The following is a 16,315-nucleotide window of genomic DNA, read 5'->3' as shown; positions in this document are numbered from 1 at the left end:
TGTGTGCACTTTCAAACAACGTTCATTAGAGGAGCATAAAACTACCTAGTATATGTTTTAAAAATCAATAAAACTTGAATTTAAACCTGCAGTTTTAAGTCACCTGGATTGTGCCAGTGGCAGTGGACCGGTGAGTAATATTTTTGTCCCAGCACTTAATTTTTTACATTTTAAGCACTGGGAGAGCGTGAGCTGGGAAATGTGTCTGCAAGAGTGGAATGGTTTAATGGTGGAAAGTGGGGTGGGAGAGGTGTCTCCATATGTGGGAATGGTTTTATGGTGGCAGCTACCCTTTTAAACCTTGATTCTGGAATACCCACCCCATGATATCTTTAATCTGGGATTTGAATGATGTCTGTGGGTTTGCACATAAAATATCCCTGTTGCAGCCAGACCAAGAAGGAAAATGAATCTACATGCAGAATTTCACTGAAGGACAAAGATGAAATTACCCTTTATCGCATAATAAAAATTACACATTCCAAGTCAAGAATTTCATCTAAGATTTTTAGTCCAGTTTCTTTAAAAACTATTATTTAGAAATGCTTGAACAGATTAGGCTTGATAAAGAAGAATTCACCAAACTTTTCCTTGAAATCCATCACACTGGATACTGTGTGATGGATTTCAAGGAAAAGTCACGCTGGGCTGGAGAGAAGTTAGGCAACTTAAGGGAGGTACTACAGCTGAGGAGGTGTCAGAATTTTCCTGACACTCCATCTGATCCTGGGCAACCCCTCAAGTTGATTTAGGTTATATTTAATCATTTATGCAGTTGGAGCGGTGTAAAACGAGGGACAATTCTGATGTCTAAGGCCTGACAACCTCACATCTGCGCAACATGAGAGATAGCTAAGCTGTGTGCAACCTGCTAGGTGATTCTCCTTTTGTTGTAACACTTTTTGTTACTTTCATAGTTATCAACCTAACAATACAAAAATAGAGTTCAATCCTCGTAGGCAGCAAACGATCATCAGGACACCATCATTTCCACAGAACATGCACCACAGAAGCGAAGGCAGCTATCACCACCACTATTATGCAACAGACAGTACCATTATAGCTGGGCACATCCATTAAAAGTCAGCCTTTTCGACCAATACCCCCCCAAATATGATTGAACTTCTGTGGGACACCTCTCGCTTTGTCCACCTGTTTTTCGAGAGCTGCACATGAGTGCATGCCAGTGCTTAGTTTGTAAATAAAAATGTACCGGTGCCCCCAGCCCTCCTCCTAAACATGCGGCTGCTGCAATTAAATGTGGGAACACGGAATACTGAGGCGGCGTAATCCTGAAGCCATCTAGGGCCTCTTCATTCCATATAAAGCCACTCCCTGCCCCTTCATCTCACTCTAGCAGCTTTCTACTTTCTCCCTTTGGGGTGCTTTTTCGTTTTTCCCTACCTCAGTTTTCCCCATATGTGTCCTGTGCTTTAGGCAGAAGAATAAGCCCCTCAAAAATAAGCTCTCAAAAATAAGTGCCGGTGCTCAGCACCAGAAACAACAAGAACAAATTAAGCACTGGTGCGTGGCTCTGATCCACTCTTTTAGGGATGGAGCCTGCTCATCCCTCCAGTGTCTAGCGAGATCCCTCTTGGCCACCATGTATGCTGTCTTAAGGAGTGAGTGGATGGCCCTAGAGCCGCTGATTCGACTTTCTAAGGCTTGCTCTTTAAGATCTGTTCCTGCAGGATAGCTCTGCTTTTGAGATCTGAATCTGTATGTTTGATTTGCTAAGTGAGGTAGTGCTAGTGCCTCTTGTCAGAGGATATACAATTAGTCTCACCTAAGGGAAAGCGCTTCAATATAGGGCCATAGGGGCAGATTTACTAATATTGTCATGCAATGCAATGCACCAGAGCAACTTGCTGCACTGGACTGCGTGAAGGGACGAGGGCACAAATGTGCGATATACACTACGATATGACGCACTGCTGCTCTATCCTAGTGCTGGTGTAATGTATGCTGCCTTGTGCCAACACAAGCCCCCTTGCACCATGCTACTCTGAAGTCTAAGTAAATCCATGTAAAATGTGTGCAACCTGAGAGATAGATCTGCCTAATGTATTCCATACTTTATTTTTAAAGGATTAAGGTGCGACTCCCTACTCCTTACATGTGTTCCTTACAACAATTTTGTTCTTTTGACATAAAATAAAAAACAGCTTTAGAAATTGTTACTTTGCCCCTGCCCGCTTGGGGTCCAACCTGCTGAAATGTGAATACTGGATCTACTCTTGTAGGTGGGAGTTACTCTGCGTTATTTAATGTCAAACAATCTGCTATGGCACCTGTTGCTTACACGTGACGCAGACTACGCATTCTCCTAAGAATTATATAACTACGTGCGTGTCTATGAGGTCTTGCTCCCCACACCTCTTGGCACTCTGGAACGCCCAGGAGACAACTCTCATGTACAGAAACCAGCCCCTTCAAGACACGGTATATGAATGCTATGTGTACAGTCATCATCGTGTAGCATGCGGCCCATGGTTGCACTCACCAGCAGCAATACGCTTGTTATAGTTATGTGGGTCTGTCAGCCTGTGGCGTTATATTCTGAGCACTCATCTCTAGCCAATTCTATCCAAGACTTTCATTCATTCATTCGGAATCCCTTGTAGGTACATTATGTCTGCTCCCACAGCTTACTGTGATTATGCCCTCCATGTAGCACCCAAGTCAAGGTATGTTCTACATGTTTTCAGCCGTTCATTTTGTACACAGCGATTCCACCGACAGACAACACCCTTCCTACTATGAGCATTACTTGGCTATTCATCAGCAATATGTCCTGTCTCCTTACCAGTCCTCTGCACAGATGACTTGGGAGCACTAATTGTCTTCGCTTGCACACATGCGGATCTGCAATCCCCAGGCTAGTGTACATGTGCCCTAGGCGGGTTAACCCGGTCGCAGGTCACATATGCCTGTCGGACAGCCAACCACTTTGTGCATACGCCTTCTGAAACTTGGTATTCTTTTGCCTCCAGTAGGAATAACCTGTACCAAATCACGGACTACTCTAAGGCTATAGACATGCCCTTTGTGCCCAGCAGCGACGCCTATAGCTATGTTCTGTACTTACCGACCACCTAGGGGGCCCTCCGTCTAGGTGGAGCTGGCTCAGAACTCAGCAGCACGTCCCATGTGTGCGTGCGCGGCGTGTCCATATGAATTTGTCCGCGCGCTGCACTTTGCTGCCGCTCGCCGCGCGCTGTCCATTGTCTGTCCTGAAAGCAACACCACTCCAGAGCCCGGCACAAGACGGGACCGGGCAAATGGCGAGGAGCCAGGCGAGGAGCGCAGCTGCAGCGTGACGTCAGGGGCGTGGGGCGTGGGCCGCTCCAGCACCTCTGATCCGCCCGGGAGAGGTGCTCAGCTCAGCCCCAGAGTTTGGAACATGTCGCTCTCTGCCCACGTTGTCCTAGGGATGTGTCTGCTCACGCTGCGAGGCTGCAGTTCGTGCACTACCAGAGGGCGTAAACCGTTCACCACAGCTGAATAAGCGTACAATGATTGAAAGGAGGAACAGACTATGTACCACGGTGGTAGCGAAGGTTTCCTACTGAGTTTGAGACAGAAACGTAAAGCCAATGCATACATGCTGGTCTTTTTTATTATACGATGAAATAACGGCCTGTCGACCTGCAGTGAAACTTAGGGTCATTTCATATGCAGAAGCTGTTTAAAACGTCATAACTTTCCAGAATTGAGTTACTATTGCCCTTCCGGTTTGGTAGCTTGTATTTGCTAGTGATGTCCCAAAACAGGAAGTGCTGTGACTTAAACCCCTGCTCCCGAATAATATAATGATATACCTAGCCTTTATGTGGTTTGGAAAAACATTGGCCGCAGTTTTTTAACACTGATTTACAGCAAGAATACACTTGTCAATCTTTATTAGGGCCATAAATCATTTGTGCCTGTCATAAATCACTTGTGAGATTTGTGAGACTTACAGGTCATGAATCATTGTTGACAGGCCTACCAGAAATCATTCTGACATTTATATCTCACACGATCATAAATCACCTAGCCATAAATCAATCAAACGGTTTGTATTGACATTGCGGCTGGAGCTGCTGTTTGTCCTTTCTTCTGTGCGTGTGAGGGGAGGTACACCTCTTTACATTTTTAGGCTTAACATGCTACCTTTGGTTATTCGTTGCGTCCTGCACTCCAGTGGACCTGGCCTGCAAGCACCATGTTTCATGTACCCCCTCCACGGCGTGTCTTACCCTGCCGTGAGGCATCCCAAGTTAAGTAGTCCTGCCACCTGCTGTGTTGGGCGTGGCCTCCCCATCCTCCTTATACTCCTTTCGCCTGTGCTCTTTTTGCCTCCATTTCCCCCAGTCTGCGACTTCCTGGGTTTCTTTTTTGATTGGTGCAGGTGGGTGTGTTTCTTGCTGCTGGCTGCCCGGCTGCCCCGTCGCCGCAAGGGCAGCACCTTTTTATATGACCCCCCCACGAACCCAGGTGGTGCAGAGGTGAAATTCAATTCAATACACGACCTCCTATTGGCCCTTTGTGTGCCCCTGACTTTCCCATATCTGGGTTTCACCTATGACCCCTCTAGCCCCGATTCAGGTGTGAGCCTTATACCTTAGTATTTATTAACAATTGTTTCTTTCCAAATAGTAGGCCACCTTTATAATGCAAAAAAGAAGCATGAGTGTGCATACTCACATGTATTTATTGCAAGATTATTAATATTCTATGTGCTGCAAATCATTAATTCACCTTTTCTATATCATATCACTATGTAGAGGCGATTTTTGATATTTTAGTAAATGCCCTTTATATGCACTGATAGCCCCTTTGCATTGTCATGTCTAATATCTGCACCGTCTATGCTCAGATGTCTACGTTCTGCTCTCCACTTCCCAGTCCCACTGCCTTACAAATACCTTCACTTCCTCCGTGCCATCTGTCCTCAGCTCTACTTTTGTCCATTCCTCAACCGCTATCAACTATATCCCATTGCCTTACTCTACCTCTCCACCACTTCATCCCTCATTAGCCCTACTGCATCATACTCCCCGCAAACTACGACTTCATCTCTCCGTAACTCCAATGCCTACCCAGTAAACCACTTTCCTTCTAGAGTAGCAGAGCGCTGCAGGTACACTCACGTGGGAGATGACAAGTGCACGCAACAACATCTACAACCTGCGATCACCTCCACTCAATCCTTTCCACTCCTTCTTAATCCCCTCCATCCTTTCTATTATGCAGTCACCTGTTACTCCCTCTCCATCCTTTGTGCTCCTTCTAAATTTCCTCTGCACCTTCTCCATCACTTTTGCTTTATTTTCTTTTTGCTCCCCACATGACCTTTGTTCACTCCATATTCTCTTTTTTCCCTCAACATCTCCTGTGCTCCATGACTTTTGCTCATTCTCCATTCCTTCAGTTTTTATAAAACCAGAGTTAGAGTAGATTAGGAACAATTTGGATTACAGTTCCGCAACAGTTCTTGAGTCTGCCCTAGTGAATCTTCCAGACTGTGTCCACGTGCTGTATGTTGACATAGGGACTGTAAGGAAACGCCTTCCTTGGCGTGGTAACCCCTTGACTTTTTGCCTTTTGTAGATGCCAGTTATGATTGAAAGTGTGCTGGGACCCTGATAACCAGGCCCCAGCACCAGTGTTCTTTCCCTAAACTGTACCTTTGTTCCCACAATTGGAACGGCCCTGGCACACAGATAAGTCCCTTGTAAATGGTACCCCTGGTACCAAGGGCCCTGATGCCAGGGAAGGTCTCTAAGAGCTGCAGCATGTCTGATGCCACCCTCGGGACCCCTCACTCAGCACATGCACACTGCCTCACAGCTTGTGTGTACTGGTGGAGAGAGAATGACTAAGTCGACATGGCACTGCCCTCAGGGTGCCATGCCCACCTCTCACTGCCTGTGGCACAGGTAAGTCACCCCTCTAGCAGGCCTTACAGCCCTAAGGCAGGGTGCACTATACCACAGGTGAGGGCATATGTGCATGAGCACTATGCCCCTACAGTGTCTAAGAAAAACCTTAGACATTGAGAGTGCAGGGTAGCCATAAAGAGTATATCGTCTGGGAGTTTGTCAAACATGAACTCCACAGTTCCATAATGGCTACACTAAAATCTGGGAAGTTTGGTATCAAACTTCTCAGCACAATAAATGCACACTGATGCCAGTGTGGGATTTATTGTAAAATACACCCAGGGGCCATCTTAGAGATTCCCCCTGAAAACCAGTCCGACACCTAGTGCTAGGCTGACCAGTTTCTGCCAGCCTGCCACAACCAGACGAGTTTCTGGCCACATGGGGTGATTGCCTTTGTCACTCTCTGGCCAGGAACAAAGCCTGCACTGGGTGGAGGTGCTTCTCACCTCCCCCTGCAGAAACTGTAACAACTGGCGGTGAGCCTGAAAGGCTCATGCCCTTTGTTACAGCATCCCAGGGCATCCCAGCTAGTGGAGATGCCCACCCCTCCGGCCACTGCCCCCACTTTTGGCTGCAAGGTAGGAGAGGATAATGAGAAAAACAAAGAGGAGTCACACACCAGTCAGGACAGCCCCTAAGGTGTCCTGACCTGAGGTGACCCCTGCCTTTAGAAATCCTCCATCTTGAGATAGGAGGATTCCCCCAATAGTATTGAGGATGTGCCCCCCTCCCCTCAGGGAGGCGGCACAGGAGGGTGTAGCCACCCTCAAGGACAGTAGCCATTGGCTACTGCCCTCCTGACCTAAACACACCCCTAAATTCAGTATTTAGGGGCGACCCAGAACCCAGGAAATCAGATTCCTGCAACCTGAAGAAAGAAGAAGGACTGCTGACCTGCAAGCCCCGCAGAGACGATGGAGACACCAACTGACTTGGCCCCAGCCCTACCGGCCTGTCTTCAGACTCAAAGAACCTGCACAGCAAAGCATCCGACAGAGACTCGCGACCTCTGAGGACTCAGAGGACTGCCCTGAACCCGAAGGATCAATAAACTCCAGAGAACAGCGGTACTGTGCAACTTTTTAGCACCTTTGAAAGAACTCTACCTTCTCGCCGGAAGCATGAGGTTTCTCACTCTGCACCCAACGCACCCGGCTCAAGCTCCAGAGAACAAACACTGTAGAGAGGACTCTCAAGCGACTGCGACGACGTGAGTAACCTGAGCCGACCCTCCTGCACCCCCACAGCGATGCCTGCAGAGGGGATCCAGAGACTTCCCCTGACCGCGACTGCCTGGTAACAAGGTACCCGACACCTGGACCAAGCACTGCTCCCAGGACTGAGAGGAATCAACCTCCAGTGCAGGAGTAACCAGCAGGCGGCCCTCATCCTGGCCCGAGAAGCCCCCCCGTGCCCTGCCTGCACCGCCTCAGTGACCCCCAGGTCCCTCCATTGCTTCCTATAGCAAACCCTATGCCAACTTTGCACACTGCACCCGGCCGCCCCTGTGCTACTGAGGGTGTGTTTTGTGTACCTGTTTGTGTCCCCCCCCAGTGCTCTACAAAACCCCCCTGGTCTGCTCCCCGTGGACGAGGGTACTTACCTGCCAGCAGACCGGAACCGGAGCACCCCTGTTCTCCATAGGCGCCTATGTGTTTTGGGCCCTCCTTTGACCTCTGCACCTGACCGGCCCTGTGTTGCTGGTGCAGTGACTTTAGGGTTGCCTTGAACCCCCAACGGTGGGCTGCCTATGCCCAGGAGACTGACTGTGTAAGTGCTTTACTTACCTGAGAAACTTAACCATACTTACCTTCCCCAGGAACTGTTGATTTATGCAGTGTCCACTTTTAAAATAGCGTATTGCCATTTTAACCTATACTGTGTGTACTACTGCTTTAATCCAAAGTTCCTGACTTACCTGTGTGGAGTACCTTGCATTTTATGTATTTACTTCAAATCTTGAATCTTGTGGTTCTAAAATAAATTAAGAAAATATATTTTTCTATATAAAAACTATTGGCCTGGAGTTAAGTCTTTGAGTCATTTATTGCCTCTGTGTGTACAAAAAATGCTTAACACTACCCTCTGAGATGCCTACTGCTCGACCACACTACCACAAAATAGAGCATTAGTATTATCTAATTTTGCCACTATCAACATCTAAGGGGAACTCTTGGACTCTGTCCACACTATCTCTCACTTTGAGATAGTATATACAGAACCAACTTCCTGCAGGGACACATTCAGAAGGCTCATGCACACTTGAGTTCACTTTACTGAACCAGGAGCTGAAGCCTGGCAGTATATGGCTCACTTAAGGGACAATCATTAATTATTTTCATTCAAGTTCAGTGTAATGCTAGAAGCAGTTACAGTTCCAAAGAAGTAAAGCTGGAACCTTGCCCCCAACGTCTGCAACAAACAAAGATAAACACTTTTGTTACTTCATAAGTTTCCAAGTGATATGTGAGATTTAAAAAGGTTTTTGACTTGAGCTTTCTGCATTTTAAAGAGAGTGTGCTTTGTAGGAATGTCAGGTATACTTATATAATTACACTAATGTACATTCATATAACTTACACTACAAAGTGAACATTTTCAACACTTGATAATAGGTATTTATTACAGCCCAACTGACCCGGTTTTATCAACCCTAAATGAAAGATTGAGCTAAAACTTGCAAGGATTCAAACATATGCTTTGCACGTTACATGCAGATGTGTGCAGTGGGTGCATACATCATTTCCTGGTTGTAACTCGTGACCTGTAAGCTAAGTAAGAATATCTGCCAAAAAAAGCACAAACCCTTTGAGCTGTCTTTCAAAAAATAGAAATCTTTGACCTACGCCATATATGTGTTTCTCCGTAACAGACAGAGCAACCCTGTAAGCTATTTAGTGCTTCATATATATGAAAAGCTATTATTATTTACCAGTCTCTCTGGTAACCCTAGCTGCCCTACAGCATACTTCTCTGATGCAGGATCCTTAGTCCCCCGAGCTGTCTTAAAGTACACTCTTTTAGACGATCAATTAGGATACAATCCAATCTCTGTCCTTTTGTTCCTGGTGATATTTTCTTCGGGTTTAGAGTGTGGAAAAGTGATACCTAGTCCTAATGTCATCAGATGGCTCGCAATGACTCAGCCCCTCATGAATCTGCCCGTTGCTGGTGCCCACCAATAGCCTCAAGTTGAGGATTCCTGGAGTATTTTTCAATTTCCAGAACTATATGCAACCCATTTGTTTACTCTCCATCACCATATGCTCCATCTTCATCCTTTCTGCACTCCCTTCATCATCCTCTCTTCACCACCTGTCATATACCCAGCATCATGTTTTCTCTCTTTCTCTTCTCAGTTTCATCTCTTTTTCCATCTGCAATCTATTCATCATCTCTGCTACCCTCAGTAATTACTGCTCTGTCTTCATACTCACTGCTGCCTCTCCATCACAGCTGCTCCTCCTTCATCCGCTCTGCGTCATTTCCATCACCGCTGCTCTTGCTTCCTCCTCTCTGCTACCCTTCCACTATCCCTGTCCCCATCTTCCCTGCTCGTCCTTCACCATCTGCGCCCTGCTCCCTCTTTATGCTCTTCGTTTCATCTCTACTGTATACCATTCACTCTTTCTTTCTGCTGCCTCGTCATCATCACTTCTCACCTTTCATCCTCTCAGCTTCATCTCTATCACCAAACACTATTCTTCATTCTAGTTGTCGCCTGTCAATGAGCCATTTTCCTCTACATTTTCTGTCCAATTCCGTCACTTCTGTTCCTTGTCCATCAGCATCAACTTCCTTTTCATCCACCATACCTCTTTTACCATCCATACTGCTGTCCATCATATGCACACTAATTAGTTTTTTTCCATCCCTATTTTTCCTCAATGGTCACTGTCTATTGCATCCCTTACTTCTGTTCTTTCTCCATAACAAACCCTTTCTGTCATCTCTCTTAAATTCTTGCTGTATACCCTCCCACCTACTTTGCTCCCTCTTTGAACTCTGATCCCCTCTTTCCCCTCGCCACCACCACCTATGACCCTTCCCTCTCTCCTTCTTTTGTCTGTCTAATGGCTTCGCTCCCAACATTACCATAAATCTCAGTTCATCATGTACCTTCTCATTCAGCTCTACTCCACCGCTGAGCTCTGTATACACCCCTCCTTTCCTTAAAGGAGCTTTCAGGAAACAAGGTGCTTTTCCCTCCTACAAAAAATAGGATCAGGAAACATAATTGAAGTGCCACCATTAACAAACCAGATAGCTAAATGAAAAAGTGGCCTACATTTGCAAATCAGGCCAGCTTTGAACTTGTAAAGACACACTGTGTGGGTATTTTGCAAAATATGGGAGACTGCAAGCAGGCAATGCTGGTGGTAATAGCAGGGGTGGCAACCGTAAAAACTGGCCTTCCAGACCGTAAAACAGGCTGATAAACTGGTAGAAAATTGGCCCACACACTGACCTGTCAGACCAGCCCATTGAGCACTGCCTGATTGCTCTTTAGGCCAGTCGGACCCTGGTCAAATTTGTCTGACTCCCTCAGAGTTTCCTGCAGGATAATTTTAACAGGCAAGAATCCGTTGCTCTTTACCAGTAAGGAGGAGAAGCTGGAACTCCCAGAACATACAAGCACAGCCAGATTATTTTGCAGTAAGCACCGAGATAAGCATGTTATGCCCCAGTCTTATTGGGTAACGCGTAATAGGACGTATTTATCTCATCCAATAACTACCTATTGCCAAGGTATCGATACCTGATGCAATAACATAAATCCAAAATGGAGGTGTTCGTAATCAAGCCTATAGTGTGCATGTGTTGCAAACAATCAGATGAATGCAGGTCACTCAAATAATACCTGATCCTGGCAGAAAATCCAAATAATTAATTTATCTCTTTTAGCACTCTTTAAAATCTGTTCAGCACAACACATTCACCTGGAGTTACATGTATCTCTTCGTAAGGAATGTCACCGTTTTTAAGGCAGCTTTAGCTTGTTTTGTCAAAGGTCACTTGCGAACATTATAATTCGTAGAGTGGGCTTTGAGTCAGCTCGTTTCTCATGATTAGATTGCTTGCTTGTCTACCCCAACTCCTTGCTCTTAATGCAATGGCATTCCTTCCTATACTGATATTTGTCCTTCCTCAGGGAAATTCTTATTAGCTGAATTTGTATCCTTCCACTGATGACATCTGGAAACTACTTATTTTTCATTTTCTTTTGCTTGATGGGAGCGAATGGCTTTCATTGCTTTCACACACATCTCTTCATTCCTCTCATTACCCAATCCTTTCTCTAGAGACGTTCCACCCTCAGCTATCTTGGAATGACAAATTAACATAAAAAATACAAAATGGTAGCTAGCATGCCATGAAACATTCACGTACATGGACAGCCATGTTGAAATGCTTTTTCTTTATTAGACAAATATTGCAAGATTATCACCCCTGGGTGTTCATGCGATGTCAGGCACTGGCAGCCAACTTACAATAGTTTATCTCACAAAGAAAAACATTCCATGACAGTCACCCTCTTTACCAATGGCCATTGTAGATTTCTTTTCGTTTTGTTTTTGGAAATGCAAACAAGAATTGGCAAAGTAAATAGCACAGCACTTTCCTTTTAAAAATGATATTTATTGGCTATGTCCTTGCTTGCTTTCAACTTTAACTTAGTTTTATTACATGTGTGCAGTGCCAGGCGTTGCCAGCTTGTCCACTTCTGTGTACTGTTCAGGCCGAGCGCAGGTCACTATCGCATCCACATATTTTTTTAGAACGTAAACACCAACTCGTGTTTCCCTATTAATTTCCCACCGATGTAAGCATTTCACAGCAACATATACACTGAGCTCCCTTAATTTTTTTTTTTTTACCGAAGATACATCACAGTAGAAACAGTGCATTCTTCTTGGGTTTAGCCCACCTTCCACAATTCTTTCTGTATTCCATCAGAGCTGGAGATGATCTCACTCAAACAATGTCAAAGGGTACAGAAGAGATTGTGTCAACAGTGACACAGATGTTACAAGTACTCTCACCAGTGTCACTCTCCTTCTTACAGACAGCTGCAGAGTTATTTGAGCTAACCAAGGAAATCTTGAGTTGTAATGAAGTCTTTGCAAGATGACAAGCACGCAATGTAAATAGAAGAGCATACTAGATGTGCAACGGAGTGAGGGGGCGTGGATTTATTTACCATGGCCTTTAAGTGATTGTATCAAAGAAGCACACACCACATCAGCTTTCTAGTCCACACAGTAATAGAGGAGATGCCAGAAGGCGGTTATGGCCCATTCTGAGCCAAGTTGTATCCACTAGCCGGTACACTTCCTGCTTATATGGAGGTTCACATAAAGCCAAACTTGGCACTGTAAGTAAAACAAATTTCTCAAAGATGCCCACGCAGGCTGTCATATATACAATCCTGAGATGGCCAAATATTATGAACTTGAGGTGCTACAAATTACCTTCTAGGATTCGGAGGAGGGGACACGGTTTTTTCATCAATACATCTTCCCTCTGATTTACATATAAGATTGCTATGAAGTTTCTACCTGCACACCACGTCTTCATTGTAATGAGGTAGCGGTTTCAGTGTGGACGAGGTTTTGCCTTCCAGCTTCAAGAAATCAAGCGTCTTTTTCAATCTTTAGTCTATTCAACACTGGCCCTTCCGCTACAGTCCTTTGACTTGTTTTTTCTTTTTTTCTTTAGGATTTTAAAAGACATATGATAGGGCAACACACCAGCAGCACCATAAAATACAGCAACTTATTTCCACCCAAAACCCTTAAATGAATATTATCTATAAACACACTACCAACAACTGACAAGTTATTTCAGCCACCTCTACTCAACAAATATGAAACTGCATTTGAACCAAATTAATTTGTTACTGTGTGAGGACTGTCTTTGGTGTTGGAAAAGAGAAAGGATGGATTAGAGGTTAAAGGACACCAATAACAACTAGACATTGTGACAGAGTTAAGTGTAGTTCATCAGAAGGCCTCACAGTTCAAGGTCATTCAAATGAAATGAGATTTTTCAGTAACGGCTTTACAAACCCACAGATTTCCTAATTTTCTACATAGTGTCTGCATGTGGGTCCAGATCCTGTTGTGGCACTGATAGCAAGCACGCACTGAAGACCTCCGATGCATAACATCTAGTTGGAGAGATCAATTACTACACCCAATGAGATCACAGTATAAAAAATCTGAGCATCGTCCTAAAATGGAGGAAAATTAAGTGTGTTTGATTTGTACAAGATGACATAATTGCAGAGACGCTGGAATAACCAGAACACTTTATCACATTATGTCACGACCCACTTCAATAAAAAATCAAAAAAATCTTGAGACTTGAAAATCAGATGTCCGAGAGAGCCAGTGTCTGAGCAACAGGGCATAACTGCAGTGATGCGATGAGCACTGTCTCTTGGAATTTGGGAAGAGTGTACATAGCCCCTTTAAGAAGAAAATAGTTGGCTAGATTCACCTATGCTTGCCCTGCGCATCAAATATTAATACAGACATTCTTCCAAATGGCATTCTCTGAAATTACAGTCTGTAGTTCCCGACAGCATGGTACAGAACTTTCAAAGGATTTTTTTAGCCATCTGAGAAATTGACCCGGTGTGTTATCGGTGGTTGAAATGTAAACCGTTCTTCGCTGAGAACAATTGGCTGGAGGGTGAAGTGTTTGGTTCAATTCTAGGAACGTATAGATCCGAGGAATCAATGCTTTAGGTTAATTACCAGCAGGGTCGGACTGGTCTACAGGGCAAACAGGCAGTGTCAGAAGGACTGGTCTGGCAGCCCTTGTTCGGACGTTTTTTGCCTGTTTCTGGGCATGTTTTATGTTGGTGGGCAGGGTTTTACTATTGATTTCCCTGATACTGACACAAACATTTCCTGCCTCAATTACAAATGCATGTAGTCTCACACACCTTGCAAAAAACGTACACATCATGTGTACAAGTTCAAAAGTGCCTTGATATGCAAATGTGGGTCACATTTTAGCTATCTGATGCACTAACGAGGGCAGTTTTTAGTGTGATGCCTGGGCCTATTTCCTGTCCCAGTCAGGCCATGATTACCAGAGGATGCAAAGAATGCCTTTGGGTCATAAACATACCCTGGAGGGAAAGGGTAAACGTGTGGCGGCTTTAAATATTTAGTAGCGTTTCCCATCTGCATTTACCTGAACTCCAAACAGGGACTGTACTTCAGCCTGCTAAGAAAACTCAGAATTGAAAAAAAAGGTGAGTTATAAAATGGGCTAGTGGTGATGGTGGGGTTTTGAAATGATCCAGTCTGTTCACCCTTCCCTGTTGTTTCTCTCCTAAATGCACTCACAAGCACACATTACTCACTCACTGGCTCTATGATAACCTGGAGTATTCACACATGCACTGTTCTTTAATGAAAGCCACATGTAAGACATTTAACAACATATGTTAGACAGGACACAGCAGAACCATCAAATGCAGTACCAGTAGTGTTGTACACCTGTGCTCAGAGCATCACCAGTACTAAGATGTATCCACATAGGCCAGATAAGCCAGTAACTGACTTTCACAGTACTAAGTCGTGCCCATCAACAACCAACGTCATTCTCAGTTTTATATCAGCCAAGAAACTGACATGTCTACTAGTCAGAGAGATGCATATGCAGCCAGATAGTCATTTAGACCCATTACATTAAATATCAAGATCATGCTACCCAAATCAGTGAGGATTGCACAATCATAGTGCTAAAGAAAGGACCTGTACACAATACTGGCATGATCACACTCGCTGAATGAAACTTCAGTAAGCAATGGAATCCTCAGAAAAAAGTTTGAAGGCACTTCATATCTCCATAAGCACATCAAGGCTATACTAATAGCAGAATGTGCACTACCCAAATGCTTTAATATAACATAACATAACATAACATAACATAACATAACATAACATTACATAACAACACAACATATAAGGTCTTGTATGTTGGAGGTGTTTTTTACTGACCGTGGAGAGGGGCACGTCAGAAAGGGGGAAATGGGTATTGGGAGAGTTGAAATGGTAGAAGGGAAGTGCCTCTGGCACACATATTTTGTAAAACAGAAGGCCTTGTGGCTAGAGTGTTTCCTACGACATTAGGCAAAACTTGTGTGAAAGAGGTTGCAGACAAGAAATTTGTGCATATCGATATTGGAGAGGATGAAGTAGTGGACTAGGATCCTTGGAACCCGAGGTCTCTCTAGTGGGCTTGGCCTCAGGGGAACAAAGGGACCTCCCAGCACACAACATCACAGTGACATTCAGGCAATGGTTGGTGAAATGTAGCCAGTAGGCATGGGTTGGATAACTGGAAATATCAATCCAAGTGATTATACATACGTAGTAGATGGTTGAATGTCTTGGTTTGATGCAGCTTCCTCATTGGTACTGAAGACTCGAATGATTTGTGGACCTGCTGACATGGCTGAGCTCCATAGTCTTCAAGACCATCAGCCTCATGAGGATACACAATACTGGGCAAAAGAAAGAACCACGACTGCCAGCCTATGTTCTCTGCAGTCAATTTCTGTTACCCCTCGCCTATGCAGAGCATGCAATTTACTTAGTAGAGTTAAACAAAACCAAAAACTGATCAAGCTAAGAGAGATTCTAACAGGATTAACACTGCTTACATGGAAGGAAAATGTTAAGTTTTTAGTGGTGATTTGGGCTTGCTTTGAAACCTGGCCATCCTGTGTCCCTCTAGAGGTGTCAATGAACTCACACTTTTCTATAGGGAGAATGTGAAGGGAAAACTGTAAATGGGAGACAAGAGACACAGGGGCTCTTTGGATAGCAGGATGGAGATAAAAAAAACCTGGATTGACGTACTGTTGTTTCTGCTGAGGTAAGCTGCCTGCCCCAGAGGATGAACAATACAGGGTATTCTGAGAAAAGGGGCAAAGGCCAGAACATTAGAATAAATGGTATTCAGAGTATGAACGGGTGCTAGCCAGTATGTAGTCAGCTTACCCTGCAACAATATTGTTGTTTCTGTGGTGAGGACAGAGGCCAACAAAGATACCAAAGCCGATCCCCTGGATGTCACATAGCAGAATTCCTGAACCAATGTAGAATACAAGGGCAGGCTAGCAAAAAGAGAGACAATAGACAGGTAGGCAACACAGCTGAGGAGTTGGGGAATCAATAGTGAACCAACAGGGTGGAGCAACACAATTGAGAGAATGATTTAACGAGAGTGGGAAGCTAATGCAACCACAAGCTGTTTCCAGGCACAGAGACATGTTCAGAGTGAGATTTATTATGCTGTGCCACTTATAACACAGAAGTGCTCCCTACACCAGGAAATCCCAGCCTCTTGTTGGTTAGAGG

At 44.7% G+C, this 16,315-nt stretch overlaps 1 protein-coding gene across 1 annotated transcript in view; it reads right to left on the bottom strand.

Annotated features, from left to right (window-relative positions):
- LPAR3 (lysophosphatidic acid receptor 3) overlaps nucleotides 1–3,435 on the bottom strand; it is a 222,113-nt gene extending 218,678 nt beyond the window's left edge. The window contains exon 1 of the mRNA XM_069232280.1: nucleotides 3,089–3,435. The gene's annotated coding sequence lies outside the window, so the exon portion shown is untranslated. The remainder of the gene's footprint in view (nucleotides 1–3,088) is intronic.
- Nucleotides 3,436–16,315: the final 12,880 nt, after the last annotated feature.

Source organism: Pleurodeles waltl, chromosome 4_2, assembly GCF_031143425.1.
Source record: "Pleurodeles waltl isolate 20211129_DDA chromosome 4_2, aPleWal1.hap1.20221129, whole genome shotgun sequence".
In the NCBI taxonomy this organism is placed as follows: Eukaryota; Metazoa; Chordata; class Amphibia; order Caudata; family Salamandridae; genus Pleurodeles; species Pleurodeles waltl.
This window is presented reverse-complemented; position numbering and strand designations above follow the sequence as displayed.